The sequence below is a fragment of the Triticum dicoccoides genome, chromosome 3B, assembly GCF_002162155.2.
Source record: "Triticum dicoccoides isolate Atlit2015 ecotype Zavitan chromosome 3B, WEW_v2.0, whole genome shotgun sequence".
NCBI classification, from domain to species: Eukaryota; Viridiplantae; Streptophyta; class Magnoliopsida; order Poales; family Poaceae; genus Triticum; species Triticum dicoccoides.
The window spans coordinates 709789507-709809056 of record NC_041385.1 but is presented as its reverse complement, the minus strand read 5'-3'; the positions used below and the strand labels follow the sequence as shown (position 1 = coordinate 709809056).

The 19550-nt window shown below is 47.0% G+C and overlaps 1 pseudogene; it reads right to left on the bottom strand.

Annotated features, from left to right (window-relative positions):
- Window positions 1-3844: 3844 nt before the first annotated feature.
- On the bottom strand, window positions 3845-17511 carry LOC119278021 (annotated as a pseudogene).
- Window positions 17512-19550: the final 2039 nt, after the last annotated feature.

Here is a 19550-nt window from a genome sequence, read left to right as displayed (position 1 = left end):
CAAGAATATATGTGTGGGACAAGAATATAGGCGTGACTATTTTGCTATGGTTTGTGGTTTCACTAGCCTGGTTTATTTTTCTGTTGCACAAATTGCTGGAGAAGTTGGTATGGATCATTGTGTGATTTCTAGAATACATGTTTCAGTTGGCCAGGAAGCATGTTCAGTTGGCTAGAATGCATGTTTAGTTGGCCAGGATTCGACAGCCAGGATGCATGTTCAGTTTGGCCAGGATACATGTTTCAGCTGGCCAGGATGCATGTTCAGTTGCACATTTATGAATTTTTGGTTGCACAAATACTACATTTTTTTAATGTGTTCATTTGCAAACAACAAGTTCAAGTCGGTAGAATGCATGTTTAGTTTTGGCTATAATGCATGTTGAGTTTGGCTAGTATACAAGTTTCAGTTTGGCTATGGTGCTTAATATCTGGAACTCATCCCCTATGCTTGATATCCCAACCAAATAGTCATTGTTATTCATTTTTTATTGCACATATACTTCAGGTTTTCCGAAGTGTTCACTCACAAATATCCAGTACATGTGGGGTACAATGCATGTTTTAGTTTGGCGAGCATGCATGCTGAGTTGGCCAGAATACAGGCTCAGTTGGCTGGGATGCATGTTCAGTTGCACATTTATGCATTTTTCGTTGCACATATTTTTTGGGCAGTCAATTTGTTCATTTGCAAACAATAACTACAAGTTGGTAGAATCATGTTTAGTTTTTGGCTACAGTGCATGCTGAGTTGGCTAGAATCATGTTTTAGTTGGCCAGAAAACATGTTTTAGTTGGCTAGAATAGCATGGTATCTGCACTCATCCTCGTGTGTGCTTGTTGAACACATCTAGGGGGAAACTTGGGTGGCATGCATGTTAGAGCAACTCCAGCCGCGCCCCAACAGCCCCTCCCCCCAAGGCGATTTGTTTGCGCCGGCGCCCGAAAACAGGCCCAGTCGCGCCCCCAGGAGCCCGGCTTTCGCCGGTTAGACCCGAAATTGGCGCCGGTGGACCTAGGACGAACCCAGTGCGCCGGGGGGTGCCCGGGGGCGCCGGGGCAATCATTTTTGGCGCGAACGACAGCGGGCCCGCCGAGTCAGCGATCCCTGCCTCGTCGTCCTCACAATGCCCCGGTTTCCCACATGGAGTCAATGCCAAGGCTGCCGCCGGTCAGCCTTCCATTGTTTCTTCACGGGCTGGCGCAGTGCGGCGACGCGCCCCCTCGCGCCACGCGTACACACAACACCACCGCCCCACCTTCCCCCGCCGCTATATAAAGCACCTCCCTCACCGGAGGACGCACCCGCCCCCATCCCCTCCCTCTCTCCTAGTGCACAGTGCCGCCAATGAACTCTTTCCTCTCACTCTCTCTCCTCGTTCAAAGCCGCCGCAGACAATGGGCGAGAGGTTCCCGGCGATGGGGTGACGGCCAATGGCTTTGATCGCCGCTCGCTGCACGAGTGGGAGGCCCACCTCCTGTTCGAAGCCAACATCTTGGCGCCTCCCGACATGCGCGCGCCGGGGCGGTGGAGGCTCAGCGCCGAGGGCGTCCCCGTGGCCCCGCTGCCCGACGTGACGCGCCCCGACTACTTTAACGACGAGGTTGAGCGCGTGCGGGCATCACTGATGGAGGAGCAGCTGGCCCTCCCGGAGTACGCCGGCGGCAACCACGAAGCGTGGGCGGCGTACTTCAGACGCCGGCAGGCGGCGTGGCTAGCCTCCACCAACAACGCTCCTCTGGTGCGGGGCACCAAGAACAGCGACGGTCGCCGCCTGTGGTGGGGAGCCCTAGAAGCACGCTCCACACCGTCCTCCAGCACCTTGAGGGCGGCAACGAGCCGCTGTTGACGTACCCTACCGCCCCGGTCCCCCGCCGGAGCGGCGACCAATGGATGACAAGGAGGACCAGCTCCTCTTCCTCCTCCTCCCACTCCTATTTTCGCTCCTCCTCGCACTCATATGGGTCGCCGGCGCTCTTAAGCGTCAAGGCTGAGCCAACGGAGACGCGGCTCGGCCAGCGCACCCGTAGCGCCAACATCGTCATCAACGAGGGCGAGCGCGGCTCCTCCTCAGCTCCTCCCCGCCTCGTCAAGCCGAAGACAAAGCCGGGGCTCGCCGCTGTGAAGACGGGGCCAGGTCTCGCCGGCGTCAAGACGAAGCCGGGGCTTGACGATGTGACGACCATGAAGTGGGCGCGGGAGGACTGGGTGCGGCTAAAGTTGGAGCGCCAGCGCCGCACCCAAGAGAAGATCGCCGCTCGGCACCGGGGCCGCGACGAGGGAGGCGTTGTCGTTCTCGACGACAGCAACGACGACGCGCCGCCGCCGCCGTCGATCCGCTAGGGCGACCCCGGGCAAGGGTCCAGCAGTGGTGTCCGCGTGAAGGAGGAGAAGGGCGATGACGGCGGCGGCGATGGCGGCGACTACGCCGTGTTCGGCGAGTTCTTCGGCCTGTAGTTGCGGCCTTGTTTTTTAAGTAAATTTTAAGTTCGCTGTGTAAAAACTGCTTTAAGTCGCCGAAGTTTATGTCCTGCTTGCCGAATTTTAGCCAAATTTATTTCTAAACAGTTTGAAATAGGCGTCCTGGGGGCGACCCTCGGGGCCGCGGCTGGGACCCCGATCGGCCCCAGGCCGATTTTAGCGCCGGTTCACCCCCAAGCGGCTATTTTTCAAGCCGCCTGGGGGGCCGAACGGCTGGAGTTGCTCTTAGAAAACATGTTCAGTTTTGTTAAAGTTGGTCTCAAACCATGTTTAGTGTGCAACTAGAAATCTGTGCAACTAAACCTAATGACTTGTGTTTAATTGCACAGTAAACCAGAAAATTACCAGGATGTAGTGCTTGTGCAACTAAACCTAATGACTTGTGTTTAGTTGCCCAAATCAGAAAATAGTATGCTTGTATCCATGGTTAGTTGCACAGTAATTTGTGGTACTTGTTTTCAGTAGACATGATACTCATGGAGGGGGTGTGATGTGGACAATGGAGTGATGTGCCGGATCCACTTCTTTTTGAAGCAGCTTCTCCATGGATTTGTGCTAGATCCATGGAGAAGGTGGTTGACATATGCAGTAGAAGAAGGGGGGAAGTGAAGAAGGGCAGAGGGAAATTACGTGATGTTGCTCCCTGGTATGGCTCTGACCACCGTGCCGTTAGATCTTTTTTGAAGCAGCTTCTTCTTTTACTTTGGGGCTGCTATGGCGGCTGTGTAGGAGGAGGAAGAAGGGTCTTGGATCCCCTTCTTTCGTGGAGAAGAAGGCGGCGTGGGGGCGAGCGGGCGTGGGAGAGGCTGGGTAGGTACAGCTGGCCACGTGGGAGCGTGGGAGACTTTTATCTCCTTCTGTTTGGGCCTATCGGGACTGACCGCTTAATCGAGTGGGTTCGGTGGCTGGCTTTCATTTTTCTGGAGCACGGGGGGACAGGGGCTTACCTTTTGAGGCCGGCTGCTCGATCGCACTAATGGGCATCTGGCCACCGGCCACCCACTAGTGCGATCGAGCGGCCGTGAGGAGACTTTTCTCTCCTTCTATTTGGGCGGCCGTGTGGAGACTTTTCTCTCCTTCTGTTTGGGCCTATCAGGACTGGCCGCTCGATCGAGTGGGTTCGATGGCTGGCTTTCCTTTTCTGGAGCACGGGGGGACATAGGCTTATCTTTTCAGGCCGGCCGCTCGATCACACTAGTGGGCATCCGGTCGCCCACTAGACGCGTCCTTCTTTTTGTTGAACAACGTGTCTTGCAGCTAATCACATATCACATAAGTATACAAATTTTCATTAGCCATCCGCGACTGCCCAAAGCAAGAGTTGATAACATGGTATCCATATCACGGATTCCCTATCAGAGCACTAGAATATGCTACGTACAAAAGCAACACCATTAAGATGTTATGTTACTCTCATCAATATATTCGATTATCTTACACCAAAGCACATCACGCATGCCTTTTCAAAGAGGAAAATAAAGGAACAACATGGCGAGAGCTTTAATGTTCACATTTAAACACAAACCGAACGAGATTTGATTGACGCAATGCAGCACTCAACCACCGGCCACTCACACAATCTAGGAGGCTTTCCCCGTCGATTCTTTATCCCGAGCCTTCCAGATCATCTGGCAGAGAAGGACCAAACGCAAGGAATTGTCACCAGTGTCGCAAAGTTGACCCGATATCTTTCCCGGACAGAAAGGCCTCCATCGCTGAAACTTTTGCAGAAACATTGAACAAGAGGCAATATGATAAAATGAGAAGGCGGAATCCCATAACAGTGGAGTGGAACATCCGCAGGAGCTGACCAGGATTGATTTGGCATGCAAAAACAAAATCGTCACCAGTGCCATAGTGGTCAGTGCACTAGTTTCTGCAACTCTAGATAGCGGTTATGATGTCGCTTTTGATGCTACTCTGCTTCTAGGACTATCTTCATACAGGTAAAATAGAGATGTTGCATCGGCAAGAAGCTAATGTATTTCTTTCTGCAAAGCACTACCACCACCTACACTGGATTATACTAAAACTAACCATAGTATATTTTAGATGGACCGGCAGTTACTGTGCATGGAACATCTAGGGAGGGGTGACCGTCCGATCTCGTTTTGCTTTTAGCGCAGTTTCCACATAGTAGTACAGTCTCCACAAAGTTGTGTCATCCTAACGAAATGGAAGCAAGTGAAGAGATGGTGAATATAGTGCGTAATAAAGTAAATCAAATGGAGATATGCGAGACTAGAGCTTTTGCAAACAAGTAAATTTAATAGCAAAGTTAACGCAAAACATGCTGTCATTTGAAGCCTGCATCTAACATAACACGGATACCTCTCATAATTTCATAAATACAATAAAATTCCAAACATATCTACATGGCAGAATCATGGTTGGCGTAATAGTAAATCCCAAACCACAAGAACAGTTTGTATGACCAATGTCATTTACTTAAAAGTAAAATTAAGTAGTAGGAACAGATAGGTTGAGTACCAGTCTTCCTAAGTTGAATGATACTTTATCAGAAACCGAGATTTCAGGTCTCCTCATTTTAACGACCTCCACCATGTAATCAAGTGCCGTCTCTGGGAGTTTGCGGATGCGCCTACCAAGTTCAATCTTCTCAGGAGTGGTCATAGATCTGATAGTATGCAGCAATTCAATAAATTTCTCCATATAGTAGATGTATATACAATCTTGACAGTCAGCATAAGCATATCACTCAAATTGAGACAAGCGACATATGATACCTGCACTTGGATGCCACTGTGTCCAGTAAATTATAAACACCTCGCTCCATTTTAGCAAGCTGAAAAAAATGTCTCACTTAAATCCTTAGAATAACTCATGAAAAATATGTGTAAGATATTATTTGTCAAAGGATATTTCATAACCACATGCCATGTTGAATACCTTCCGCAGCAACCCATCGGAGAACATCTCTGCAGCCTCTTGACGTGTTTTGCCACTTTCTTCTATCAGCCGGATATCTCTTGTGAGCTGCCAGAAGCAAAAGCCTCATCTGTTAGGCTGCTACTGCTTTGGCAATTTCTGAAAATGTTCTTATAATGGAACCCCTGGTTTGGTACATAGCCTAACTTGACATCATTCTCACATCATTTGACATGAAAGACCAACAAACAAACCCGGTCACCTATTTTTTTCGGCACGATTATGGTTGGCTATTGCAAGTGGGTACGATAAGTATTTAAGTTTCCCCTCACAAAAATGGCAATAAAATTACATCCACTATTTGCATTAATGGGCCATCCGATTCTTTAAAAGGTAGCTGGGATGAGGGTATTCTCCTTAATCTTCCATTTTTCAAAGATTTACTGTTGGATTGGCTGAACGAAACGCCTAAGCATAACAGTTACGTATAGAAAAAAGATTCTTCACCTGTGCAAAGATATCTGAATCAATATGACCATGCGATTCTTCATAAGCATCGATTGTAGAAACTGTCACAGTTTTCTGTTTTTTAACACTTGGTGGGGCGATACCGTCCTCATACGATCCGCTTCCATGGATTGATGGCAACTTCTTAGACCTAAATTCAGATAGTGCGAAAATGTAACCAAATATCTGCAGCCAATTATAGATATTAGACAAATCACAGCAGTTCTGCCTGACCAATATCAAAGAATCTTAAATTAATAACTATAGCACTGCAACTTCAGAAGCTTATGTAGACAGATAGATCGAGAACCCTTAAAAGATGGGAGTAAAAGAAATAACAAACTACTAGGTTCGACATGGCTGAAATATGACTATCGATACTAGGTCTATTTTATCATGGGCTGCCCAACCACCCAACTAACAGAAGAGGATTATCGTGGGCCGGCCCAACCGCCTAACTAACAGAAAAAGGTTAGTCCTTCCTGGGGAGTCCAAGAGGACATGATCCTGAGTATCCAGAATTTTCTCAAGTCTCGACTAGAATGGTCTAGAGCTGTTATATCACTATTGGCTTCACAGCTCGCACAGCCAGGTGTTTGTGCTTATAAATATGGGAAACGCTTGTGTTCACCCGGCTTATCTCCCCGCGTGCGTCGACCGCCTCTGCAACTGTCCAATCCGATTTTGATCGTACGGCGCACAACGCAGCACAAACTGACTTGCCGGTTTTGCAACATAGGCCTTATTGCAAACATAGGTTGTACAACACGGTGGTTGTTGCAGTCAAACCACATGACCCCTTATCCTCGCACGAGCAACGACAGCCACATATTCCTTTCCTCTGTTTCTTCTCCATCATCGACTCTTCCCAAATTGTTCGTTCACCGCCTCCCAAACCCGTGCGCCGGCTCCGGCGAGTACACCGACGAGCCAAGCCTCCCCGCTCATGTCCCTCCTATTCCCCTCCCTCTTCTTTGCAACAATGGCGGCGAAGGACGACTGTGTGACGCGACTACGTTTCCTGACGATGGAAACGGCCGCGAGAAAGTGTCTGTTGTAGTTGTGAAAATGCTCATGTTGCAAAAGGGTCATGTTACAGCCTCATAAATAAAGTTTCGCAAAAACGGCATGTTTGCAATTGCAACAAGGGCCCTGATGCAATTGTAACTAGGCTCTTGTTGCAAAAGGGTCTAGTTACAGCCTCGCAAAAAAAGTCATGTTTGTAATTGCAACAACCCTATAGGAATTGCAACAAGGGGTCATGTTGCAGTGGGGAAACACAGAAGAGGGATCATACACATCATAGATCGGACGACTCATGACCCGGCCAATCTTTTAAAAAGATCAATGGGCGACGTGTAGCACACCCTTATAAATATGCGCTGACCTTGCTACTTGCACTCGTTGCCTCTTTTTAATCTAGCGAGCACATAGTACTAGTATATAGCAGTATAGCTCTATCAGTAAAAATTGAGCCATATGTGTAAAGTTGCTAGTTTGCTAAATGACATGGAATATACATGAACTATTGCATCTGTTTTTTCAATATAAATTATATATTTTGCATGCTTGTGCTTTTTCTTGGATTTCAAGCAGACACTGGAGCCCAAGCCCAGCCCAACAATTGTGTTTTTAGGCTGGGCCTACTAAACCGAGCTGCATATGCCTATGTTTAAGCCTACAAGAGCATGGAAAGAGATTGTCACTAACTAACAACGCATTTGGCAATATTTGGGAAGGGGAATGGGAGTTTAGAGTAGGGTGTTGTATTGAGAATAGAAATGGGATGCATCCATTTATTTACAATCCGTTGGTACATAATAAAATTTTTGTCTTGGAATTTGAAGAGAAACTTTGTTGCCTGGTTTGGTTTGTGGTAATTGACGAGGGACTAGATAAGGGAAGGTAATGTATGTTATGATGAAGTGTCAAGATGGAATCACTAAACCAATTCCCTTTCAACACCGAACCCCTCCCCAACTCCCATGCCTAATCTCTTCTCAATTCCCAACCCTTAACCAAACAATATATTTCAAGTCATTACCCCTTCCATTCCCTCCCTAGCTTTAATTGCCACCCAAACGCATTGTAATTGTTTGTTAGAGCCTGTGATAATAACTATGATATTGGTCTTATTTTCACCCTAAATGAACCAAATGAATAAGACCCTCACAACCTTAGGCATACCAATATAATCAACACATTCAACACAAGCACATTGTGCATGTTCCTAGAGGTAGATTTTGTAAGAAAAAAATGAGAAAAACTCCGTCCTTTCCTAACTCCATCGCTTCCTATGCCCATTATTTAGCATCAAGTTGGCCAATTCATCAGGTGTTTGATGGACTAGTTGTTAATGGAACTTAATGTAGTATCAGGGTTAAGAGGTCATCAACATCATCATTGAGGATTGTAAAAACCTCATTTTGAGGAATGACATGGAACATAGTGGATAGAAGCCTAAATTGGAAGTATTTGTACCTCATCAACTTCATCACTGAGGATTGTAAAAACCTCATGGAGAGCATGCTTTAATCTCTCCATGTCACATTTTGAAAGGCCCCTAATTTCTTCCATGAATAATGGAAGAGAATCTTCACCTGCTTTGCGGTTATATTGGGCCATAACAACTCCAGTTTGTTTTATAACTCCAGTAGAGAATGTGCCTTCTTTTCCAAGTAACAACTCAGAGATAATATTTTTGTAGTGCTCGATAGGATCAATTCCAGACACATTTCTCTCAGAAAAGTATCTTGACATCCCAAAGATTTGGTACTGCAAGTAGTAGAATACAAACAATGATATGGATTAGCTATTGTGGCAATTCAACAAGTGGGCTAGAAGATGGTACATATCTAGTGGAATACTCTTCATGTAGATATAGAAAAGGAATTAAGGGGAGATACATCTCATCCTTAGATAGCTAGATTCCATAGGTATGGGGATCCACTTTGTTAATTCAACAACACCAAAGGGCTTATACAATAGATCTACCAACAAACAGAGCTTTGACAATTGGTAGGTCAACTCAAGATCGATAGAAGGTTTAAAGATAAGTTTGAATTAGAGCTTGCTAGCGGGCAAGCTCACCTTAGAGAAATCTCAAACTCGGCTCAAAATGAGACACAAACATGTGCACTCACAAAAGAATAGAGTAAGCTCAACAATTTCAAGTGGACTTGAGCACGACTTTGACAAAGTGCACATTGACAAGACAGAAGAAAAGTAGTCATTGTTGAGAAGACCGAGCAAGTTGCTGCAACAGGTTGGCCAAACATCATGCAGAGAATCAACATCGATGGTGTGGTTCCTCATAAGTCACCATCTATACATTTTCCATAGTTGTGGATGGGAATCAAGAGTGCTGGGAGAGAAAGAGAGATGTTGGAGGAGGAAGCAAGTGAGAGGCCTCCTAAAAGGTTGTATGCCTCCCTGACGGGCCCATGGATGTGTCACATTAGAAATTGGCTCGATATGTGTCCATAATGTCAAAATGGAGAAAATACCATAAGTGGTTCAGATTGAGAATGTTGGTACTTTGAGGCAATCTAGAGTAAAATCTCAATTTGTAACTAAGAGTTAATTTTATGGCCTCTGCGAAACAAATGATTCTTAAAGCATTGGATTCTACAAAGAATGAGACTATCATAACATATAATAATTGTACGGAGATAATGTCCATGCAAAATCTTTGATCCAAAGGGCTTTGTATGGATTAAAATACTTTGATCCAAGGAGGACTTATTGATAATACCATGAGTGAATCAATTACATCCTCAGGTCACATCCCATCTTGATATTTACCCAAAGCTTAGATGTGAACCTAACACTTTCTTGAACAGTTTTTACTATCTAATTTATTACTTGTCTCATAGTATAAGGTGCATCATGATTTATGTGGACAAGAGTTTGATGAACAATTACTCTACTAAAATAGTAATCCGCCTCCCCTAAAAAAAATAGTAACCCGTCTCTAAGGAAATACTTGTCGGAGGAATAGATGTATCTAAATGGACGTATACATTTAGATGAATCCATTCCTCCGACAAGTATTTGCCGGATGGAGTAAGTATAGTTTATGTCACATAAACATCATATCATTGGAACCGCGTTAAAAAATAGTTATAAATATAATTTGGTATCACATAATTTACACATCAATAAAGTAATTGTTGATCAAATTCTTGTCTCAGTGAATTACAATACGCCTTACATCATGAAACGATGAACTAATTATAACAGATCTACTTCAAATCTACCATACCTTTGTCAGATCTACATCTAAACACAAAATCATGATCTAAAACAAAACAGATCTATGAACAAACACCTTTCAAATAGCCAAATAGATGAAGAAAAAATCCATTTCAAAATCAAAAGTCGGCCAAACTCGAAGATCCGTACTCGGGGAGGCAGATAGCAGGCGCACGGGCGGATCCTTCGTTTCCTCCCCTAGCTTCCCTCGGAGCATGCAGATCCCTTCGCTTCCGCCTGCCCTAATTAGATTAGATCGATCCCTTTCTAGGCCGTTCCTAGGTTTTATAGCCCCCGGTGGCGCAGGTGACGGCGCATCGAACGCGGCCGTGGGTTCGTGGCCCTCACCAGGTCCCGTGCGAGCAGCCCACGTTACAGAATTATTTTTTTTTAGGATCGCCCACGTTACAGAAGTTGGACTGGGTTAGCCACCTGTGTACCTCTTGTAAGGCCTGCTATGCGGTGGTGTGGGTTGGATGGGCTAATTGTTTTCAGAGCTGTTTGTGCCATGTGTAACAAATGGGCTCGGCTGAACAGTTAACTGGCCCAATACGACGTACTTTTTGACGGAAAAATCGAGTAGTTTCCGTGTCATCTTTCACAGAGTGATCTTCTGCTCCAACAGATTCAAAATCACTCGGCCGATGGGTCCACTTGCATCATTTTATGCACGGTTTCAGTAAAACCTAAACGTGCACCCAGCTCACACATTAGGCAAGGCTTTATCGACACACATCAGTACATGCTGTGGAGAAACCAGGTGAGAAGGCATTGCATTGCATTTTGCAGGCACGGTAGATTATTTACATTGCACATGGAGAACGCGATCACAACTTCGTCGCGATAATACGTGTGTTCGTCGTCCACAAGCGTACTACACCTACTATCTCTCTCGGATGTTTTTTTCATCTAGTTGCCTTGCAGCACATGGATCACAGGAACCCCGATGAACCTCTCCCCTGTGCCACCTTGCTGCTCTGCCCTGAGAACTTGATTGCCGCAGCCAGGTTGCCGGCTTGCGGCTGAAGCTCAGCTAGCTCTTTCACTCGTAGCAAAATGGCCGGTGGTACTGGTATGATTGAAGGGTTGCTTTTCCGCGGACAAACACCCTGCTCAGCACCATTGAATAGTGAAGAAAGTGAGTAATCAGTAATCCAGGAGCAAACAGGACAGGATGGGAACAGCTGAGCTGATTGGAAAAAAAAAAAGTTGAGCATCCGTATAAGTTGAAATGGGAGGAGTTATTATTACATCATTTTCCGGCGAAAGCTGTGTCTGGCTGGCTCTGATCAGATTGCGCCACTTATCCTAAACACAACAGCAGCATGATCCATTAGAAAACCAAATCGTAAGGAGTGACGAACTACGAGAGTAAACTCACCTTGAGATCCACTGAGGTGCGGTAAGAATACGAGGCAAAGGATAGTCTTCTAATCTCAGACCATTTGCCAGGCCCGAACTGAGCCACGCCATCGACCAGCTTCAGAACCTCAGACAATGTCCATGCTCGATGATGCTTCCGCTTCAAACCCCGCTTTGTTTTCGTCTTGGCATCACTTCTGCAAATGTCGTCTGCTTCTATGGAATGAATCTCCTTGTTATCAGCTGTTTCTATATGCCCTCCTTTCTTCTCAGCTGTTTCTATATGCCCTCCTTTCTTCTCAGTATTTTTCTAGTGCCAAGATGGACAAGAGAAAGCATATCATTGCATGCCAAACACGGCCACATTTGCAGCTCGGTAATAATGTTTGAAGTAATATGTGTTTCAAAATATATTTCTAGCTAATTATTATCAGCTTCCAAAGTGTGCATTTTTCCTACGTGGTCCTACATGATCAGAGGCATATGGCATACCATTAGTGGAACTTCCACAGCACTGTTTACATGATTCACATGTTCACCATCTTTTCCCGACATCGTCTCAACTGCCATCTGAATCTCAGGACATTCCACCGGAGGATCGTCATCCTGTTATTCAAGGTATAACAAAAAGAGCACACTTAGTGACATCTAGTGAGACATCCAAGTAATAATGTGTGACATCTGGTGAGACATACAAAAATAATGCTAAAATACGCCACAGTTACTAATAACGGCTCAGCACAACAAAAAAAAAGGGCAGCCCGGTGCATGTAGCTCCCGCTTGCGCAGGGTCGGGGAAGGGTCCGACCACTTTGGGTCTATAGTACGCAGCCTTTCCCTACATTTCTGTAAGAGGCTGTTTCCAGCACAACAATGTAGCAAATTGCATTAACTTTGTCTAATTAGGCAATCATGATGTACTTTTCCGGCTTTCCCCATTTGGACCAATTGGCTAATTGGTCTAAATTGTTCTAACAGTGCACTGGCCATGATATGGCAAGGCAGGTCTTCCTTGACAGTTCTACATTAACCTACAAGTCAGACACAGACTGTAGAGATATCCACAAGGGAAGATTTGTATTAAAGTGAGGCCAACATGTTAAGCTCTTTAAGAGACAGCATGGGCAAATGTCGTAATGAAGGTTCAGAGATTTATCATATTTGTCCACGAAAATGGCAGAAGGGATTGACAAGGCAGCAAAATAGGGTAACGAGTTCGATGAACAAAAATAATAACTCAATTAGGTACTGAATAGAGTTGCTTGAAATATACACCCTTTGTTCCAAAATGTAAGAAGTTTTGGCAGTTTAAATTGAACTGCCAAAAGTTCTTATATTTAGGAACAGAGGTAGTACTTACTCCCTCCGTTCCAAAATAGATGACCCAACTTTGTACTAAAGTTAGTACAAAGTTGGGTCATCTATTTTGGAACAGAGGGAGTACTACACACAAGTTTCTTAGGTGAGAATCTGGCATGTGAGCAGCTGAGTGTATAGTGATTCTATCCTACTTGGGCCATACTGATAATTATATGCCAAAATGTATTAGCTATGTGTTTTGTTTAAGTCTCAACTGTTTTGAGAACAAAGCTACAAAGGGCAGAATATCCTGTAAACAAAATCCATCTTCAAGAAAATAAAGAGAATGGCATGCTATGTTTTTAAGGCGGTAAGGCGATCTAAGGCGCTGGGGGGGCGCCTTATCGCCTAGGCGACGCCTAAGCGCCTAAGGCGGACGCCTAAGCGCCTAAGGCGGGCATATTTGTAAGGCGCTGGCGGGGCGCCTTATCGCCTAAGCGTCGCCTAAGCGTCCAAGGCGGGACGCCTTAAAAACAGAGATGACATGTACCATCACTACCTGAATGTAGTAACTTAATGTATGTGTCTCTTTGCAGTAATAAAAAAGGCAGACGATTGCAAAGCTGTAAAAGTAAGTAGATTGTTACCAAGAATGAAATGAAGTTTCTCCGAGGACGCCCTCTTCTCATTCTTGACGCATAAGGAACATGCACACTAAATCCTCCAAAAGTATCCTTCCGGGTAGGATAAGTTATACTCAATGAATCAACTTCTTGTAAAGGAGTAACCCGTTGTCTGAGTAACACCTCACCATGTGCAGCCCTTTTTCCTGGTGAAGAAAGCTTCCCAGTGGAGTCAAGTGTCTCGGTATCTGAGAGCTCCTCGATGTATCTTTTTGTTGGTTTTCGAAGTCTCTTAGCGGCGCCTTGTTCATCCTGCAAAGTTCCTTCTGATTCATCGTTGTCTGTCGATACTCCTTTTAGCCTATTGGAGGATCGCTGCTGGTCCTCACTCCGATAGTAAGAACAAGATGGTGTATCTCTCTCATTTCCAGGACCCAATACTTGATACCTAACCAAAGAAGTAGCTTCAACCTCAGCCTTAGGTATTCCTTCAATTGTAGGTAGCTCGTGTTTGGCATCCTTGCAAACTATTTTATAATCTTTAACTACACAGCCTGAACTTTGAACATCGCAGGAATTGGTCAATCCCATGGTAATCCGTCTTTTGAGCCATAACTTGTCCTTGACAGTAGTTTCGCGCCCAAATGTGGCTCTAAATGCTTCCTGAAGTTCTCTAATTGTAAGATTATCCAAACAGACTTCTCCTCTTAAAATAGAGAAGTCAGGAACTGAACTAGTAACTCCAGAGACAGATGGTCCTGTAGATGAGTTATTTACAGATCTTGAACAAGCATCGGTCTTTTCTTTTTCAGCACTGCAAGAGTCATTTAATACTGTTGATTTTGGAGTCTCGGTGGAAGCATTGTCCTGGTGAACAATGTTGTTATCGCCTTGTTCCGTGTTCAGTTTATCTGGTTTGTGATCATGATCAACTGTACACTTCGAGGGAATATCAAGCGAGTCAACCGACGGTTTTAACCTGTCTACCTGCGCAATTTATACGCATCAGTTAAATTCACTGATAAGTAGAACATAGACAATGTGTACAAGAAGGATTTGTAGATGGTTTAAATATTTAAAGCAAATGATCCAATAACAATAAATTGTCAAACCCTGAGCTCAAGCATTAATCGATACCATGCAGATAATAGGCCCAATTTGTTAACAAGTTTAGTCCACCACTCACAATTTGTTAGTCTAGAGAGATTTGGTTAAAACTAACAGCAGCATACTCGCTTATTAGCCACATGAAAAGACTTTATCTGCACCACAACAAAGAAACCATGGTAAAGTAGAAATAGCATTTATTGATAGTTTAGGCATGGAAACTTGATTATATTTCAAGTCTACTATGCACTAGCTCAATTCTGATACATGCTTCCATTTCTCCATGTTAATTATTAATCACGTTCTAAAATATCTTCCACACATACATATATGAAGGAAAGCTTAAGCATGAATGACAATGGTGATGCTTGAGTAGAAAAGGCAGAGCTGACTAGAGATGACAGTACTTGGTGCTAATTCCAGAGGTTGTTCAAACTAGATCTAATACGTACTCATATATGCATATAATGTACTCCCTCCGTTCCTAAATATAAGTCTTTGGAGAGATTCCACTATGGACCACATACGGGTCACATCCGTATGTGGTCCATAGTGGAACCTCTCCAAAGACATATATTTAGGAACAGAGCGAGTAATATTATTGAAGTCATGGACAAGGCCTGTTTGCAACGCAGGAATCATATAGGAAACAAAATCATGCTTCAAAACATGGCAAACTCTGATTTGCGAATTTTATAGAAATTGGGCAGCCCATATGAGAACTATGTCAGATTTAGTTTCAAACATGACCCAAAAGAATCTTGTGTACACACCAAACCTATTTTCTAGTAGAATAAACCTATAGTAAAATAGCAAATCTGACAGGCTTAAAATCATGGCAAATAATGACACCCCTACAAAAGCAACATACATACCTCTAGGTCAGCATCAAACTGTTGTGTATGTATTTCACCATTAGTCTCTAATTCGGAATACCCCTCTGCACAAGTTTAATAAGCAGTAAGCATCTTAAATAGTCAAAGGGGTTGAATTAATATGTGATGGATGAAACATGAACTTTGTATGGCTAAACTGCATTCCAACATCACAGCTTAAATACTGTACTGTCCAATGAAGTAAGATCATCAAAAGGAAATGATATAGCACTGTAATAATTCGAACTGAATAAAGATATTGGCATCACCTTCAAAGTCAGGCTCCTTCAGAAGCATGCAGTCATTAGTAAAAAAATCCTCCACATTTCCTACATCATCAATAGAAGGCAGATCAACCTTGTCATCAAGAAACTGTTCAATCTGCAGGACTTCATCCTCCGTAGGAGGAACAAGCGTTCCATCACCTTCAACCTTTTTCATAAGAAAAAAAAAGCGTTTATATAAGCAAATGGAAACATCACAATGAGTTATGTACCTTCAAATGTAGCCAAAGAGATACAGTACAACTAAGAAAGTTAGAATATACCCGAACTAGCTGGTAAACCACGGGATCCAAACTGCCATTCTCTTTAAAGTCATTCCCTCCATTCTTAGTCTCCTGAGCATCTTGTAGAGTATCCACTTCCATAGATCAGTACAAACTTCATCCAATGTTCGTACTAATCAAATCCTACCAGAATGGAATTCTAAAATCAGATGGAATCAATTCAAACTACAGTATTAAGACATCCAAGAAAAAATTAAGGCAAGTACATAATAGTAACACAGCAGAAGCCACGGTTAATGCTGATCGAACAAAGTCACAAAGAGGAAAACATGTCGTAGTGAATAAAACTGTGGCAAACAAAAGGATTCAGATGATAATCGTTCATCATTTTCATATACATAAAAACATGGCATAATTGGAATGCAATCTAAAGCAGAAGTTCCTTGATTATATTCCTCTTTTGACCTGACAAGATTTCATGAAGGAGAGTTTAGCTATCTCAGGTTCTCAACTGATTTAAACACATTTCAGGCTGCAATCTAGAACAGTATGTAAAGCACCATGAATGAAGCCACTAATATTTTCTCCAGGTAGAGGTAGTTCTCCCCATTACTGATAAAAACTTCAGCTATGCTTCCAAGATTAAGAGAAGTATCTAGTTCTTCGTAAGGTTAGCCGAGACCCCATTAGCCAGTTCCTGAACAATACATAAACGAAATCGTCCCCAGAAAAACTAACAAAAGGGGTAACATCAAAAGGAGGCACTCAAGAATCTACTAAATTCATCCGAGTGGTGAAAGCACCCCGTGCCTGAAAATAGCTCTGCCTACTGTTCAATCCACGCTTGGACCGCCAATTCCACTGTCAGTCAGCTTAAGGATACGGTCTGAGCATGGATTCCCCACTGTGTTTACTAAAGTACATGGAGAGCATATAGCTCCAGTTAAGCAAATAGAGCAAAAATAAATAAAACTACCGAATATCCGCTGATATAGGCGACCGTAACAATAAAAAAAACAGGATACATCTAGCAGCGCAAAATGGTCGATTAAAGCTACCAGAGCAGAAATTACAGCCGGTGATTAAGCGGAACCGAGCTCTGTATCACCTCACGCATCACGAGCGATGATCCCAAACTCAAAACCAGACACTAATCCGACACCGCAGCTGGCTCCTACACAATTTACCCGCCGGCCCTCCCCGCGGCCCTGCTGACGTCACTTCGCACCGAATCAGAAATCAGGCGCGAAATACAGCGCGATCAGGCGAAATCCCGCGCGCGCGATCACGCGCAGCTGAAATTGACTCGCCTATCACGAAATCTACCGGAAAACAACCGCGAAATAAGCATAGGAACTCGGCGATCGGGCGGATCGAGCAGAGCATACCTCACCGCGATCAGCAGCGGCGGCGGCGGAGGGCGGATCCCCGCAGCATTGCCCCGATCGGCCGGGCCGAGCAGCTGGCGGGCGGATCAGATCGCGCGAGGGCGGGCGGAGGCGGGGGGTCGCTCGGTGGTCCGCTCCTCGTTTGCTTCGTCTGTTCTGTTCTCGGTATAGAGGGGAGCTCCGTTTTGGTGCGATAGGGAAGGGTGGATGCGGAAGGCAGAGAGAGGGGGGGAGGTGGTTTCGAAAAGTGGGGAGGGGGACTCGAGGGGTGGGAGTGGGAGGGGACGGGCGGCCGGGATCGGCTCCGGATGGGGATCCGACGGCTGGGGGGCGGGTGGCCGGTGGGGGAGTGGGGAGTGGCGCAGCACGGGAGAGCCTTCTGGAGCACGCAAAGATTGGGGTGAACGAGCGAGCGCTCACTTCCGCGGAAAAGCAGAGCCGAGTAAGCAAAGCGTGCTGAGCAAGGGCATCTCCAGCCGCGCTTCAAGAAGGCCTCCTCAGGCGATTTTTTGTGCTGGTATCGAAAAAACGGCCCAGTCGCGCCCCATGAGCCCGATTTTCGCCGGCTTGAGCCAAAAACAGCGCCGGCGGATCCAGCCCGAACCCGGCGCGCTGGGGGGCGCCGGGGCGAGTTGTTTCGAAGAAGCCGCGGGCCAGCCGCGTCAGCGACTCGGCGCCTCGTCTCCCCCCAACGGCCTCGGTTCCCGCGCCGACACCTCCCCTCCCTCGCACGCGTACACACGGGCGCGGCCCGGCTATAAAAGTCGACGGCCTCCACTCCACTCTCCTGTACCCACAGCCCGCCCGCCCCCTCGCCGCCGTCCAGCCCCTCCCTCTCCCTGCCTCTCCCGAGCGTCGTCGTCATGGCAGAATGTTTCCCCGGAGACGAGGCGGCGGCCAACGGCTTCGGCCGCCGTTCGCTCCGTGAACTGGAGTCCTGGCTCCTGTTCCAGGCGAACATCCCGGCGCTGCCGGACGCGCGCCGGGCCATCTGGGTGGAGACTCAGCGCCGGGGAAGTGCCCATTCCCCCGTTGCCCGACGCCGTGGCGAAGCCGGAGTACTTCGCCGAGGAGGTCGAGATCGCGCGCGCGCCCCTCACCGACGCCCAACGCTCCCTCCCCCAGTACGCCGCCGACAACCACGCGGCCTGGGCGGCGTATTTCGAGCGCCGCCAGCAGCAGCGATTGGCGTCCACCAACGGCGCGCCGGTGGTCGGCGGGCGGCAGAACAGCGAGGGGCGTCCCTGGCCGCACACTCGAGGGCGTGCTCACGCACCTCGAGGGCGGCAACGACCCGCCGTTGGCGTACCCCCCGGCGCAGCACCGACGCGTCGGGCCATGGGCGCCAAGGCGGTTCGGGTCCTCCTCCTCCTCTTCCTCCTCCCGATCCTCGTCGCACTCCTCCGGCACTCCGGCCCTGCTCGGCGTCAAGGCCGAGCCCGCGGCGGAGTCGCCGCTCGGCCGGCGCACTCGCAGCGCCGACATCGTCATCAACGAGGACGGCCGGCGCGCCTCCTCCTCGTCGACTCCGCGCTTCGTCAAGCCAAAGACGGAGCCGGGGCTGGCGCCGGTGAAGACGGAGTCGGGGCTGGCGCCGGTGAAGACGGATCCGGGGCTGGTGCCGGTGAAGGCGGAGTTCGCCGACGACGACGCGGCCCTAGAATGGGCACGCCAGGACTCCATTGCGATGGAGAAGGCGCGCCGGGAGAAGGCGAAGGAGCGCCAGCGCGCCGCCCTGCGCCGCTTCGAGGAGCGCCGACGCGGCCGCAACGAAGACGGGGTCGTCGTCCTATGTGACAGCGACGACGACGATGACGCGCCGCCGCCAGTCCACCATGGCGACGTCGGGTCCAGCCGGGGGGTCCGCGTCAAGGAGGAGAAGGCCGACGACGACGATGGCGGCAACGGCGGCGACGACTTCAGCCCCTTTCTTTTTTAGATTAGCTTAATGTAATGAAAATGCGCGAATTTGGCCGAAATTCGCCATGTTTAGCCGAAATTTAACTACTCTTTTATCATAACTTCGCCGAACGGCCTTTTTTTTAAAACACTCGCCTGGAGGCGGCCCTGGGGGCCGACGGCTGGGCGACGACTCGCCCCCAGGGCCTTTCTTTGCGCTGGCTCACCCTCAGGCGGCGCTTTTAGACGCCCCCTAGGGGGCCAACGGCTGGAGATGCCCTAAGACGTTTAGAGCATCTCTAGCAAACCTTTGGACAATGCTTCGGTGCCTTAAAGGCACCTACCTTTCGGTCACTGA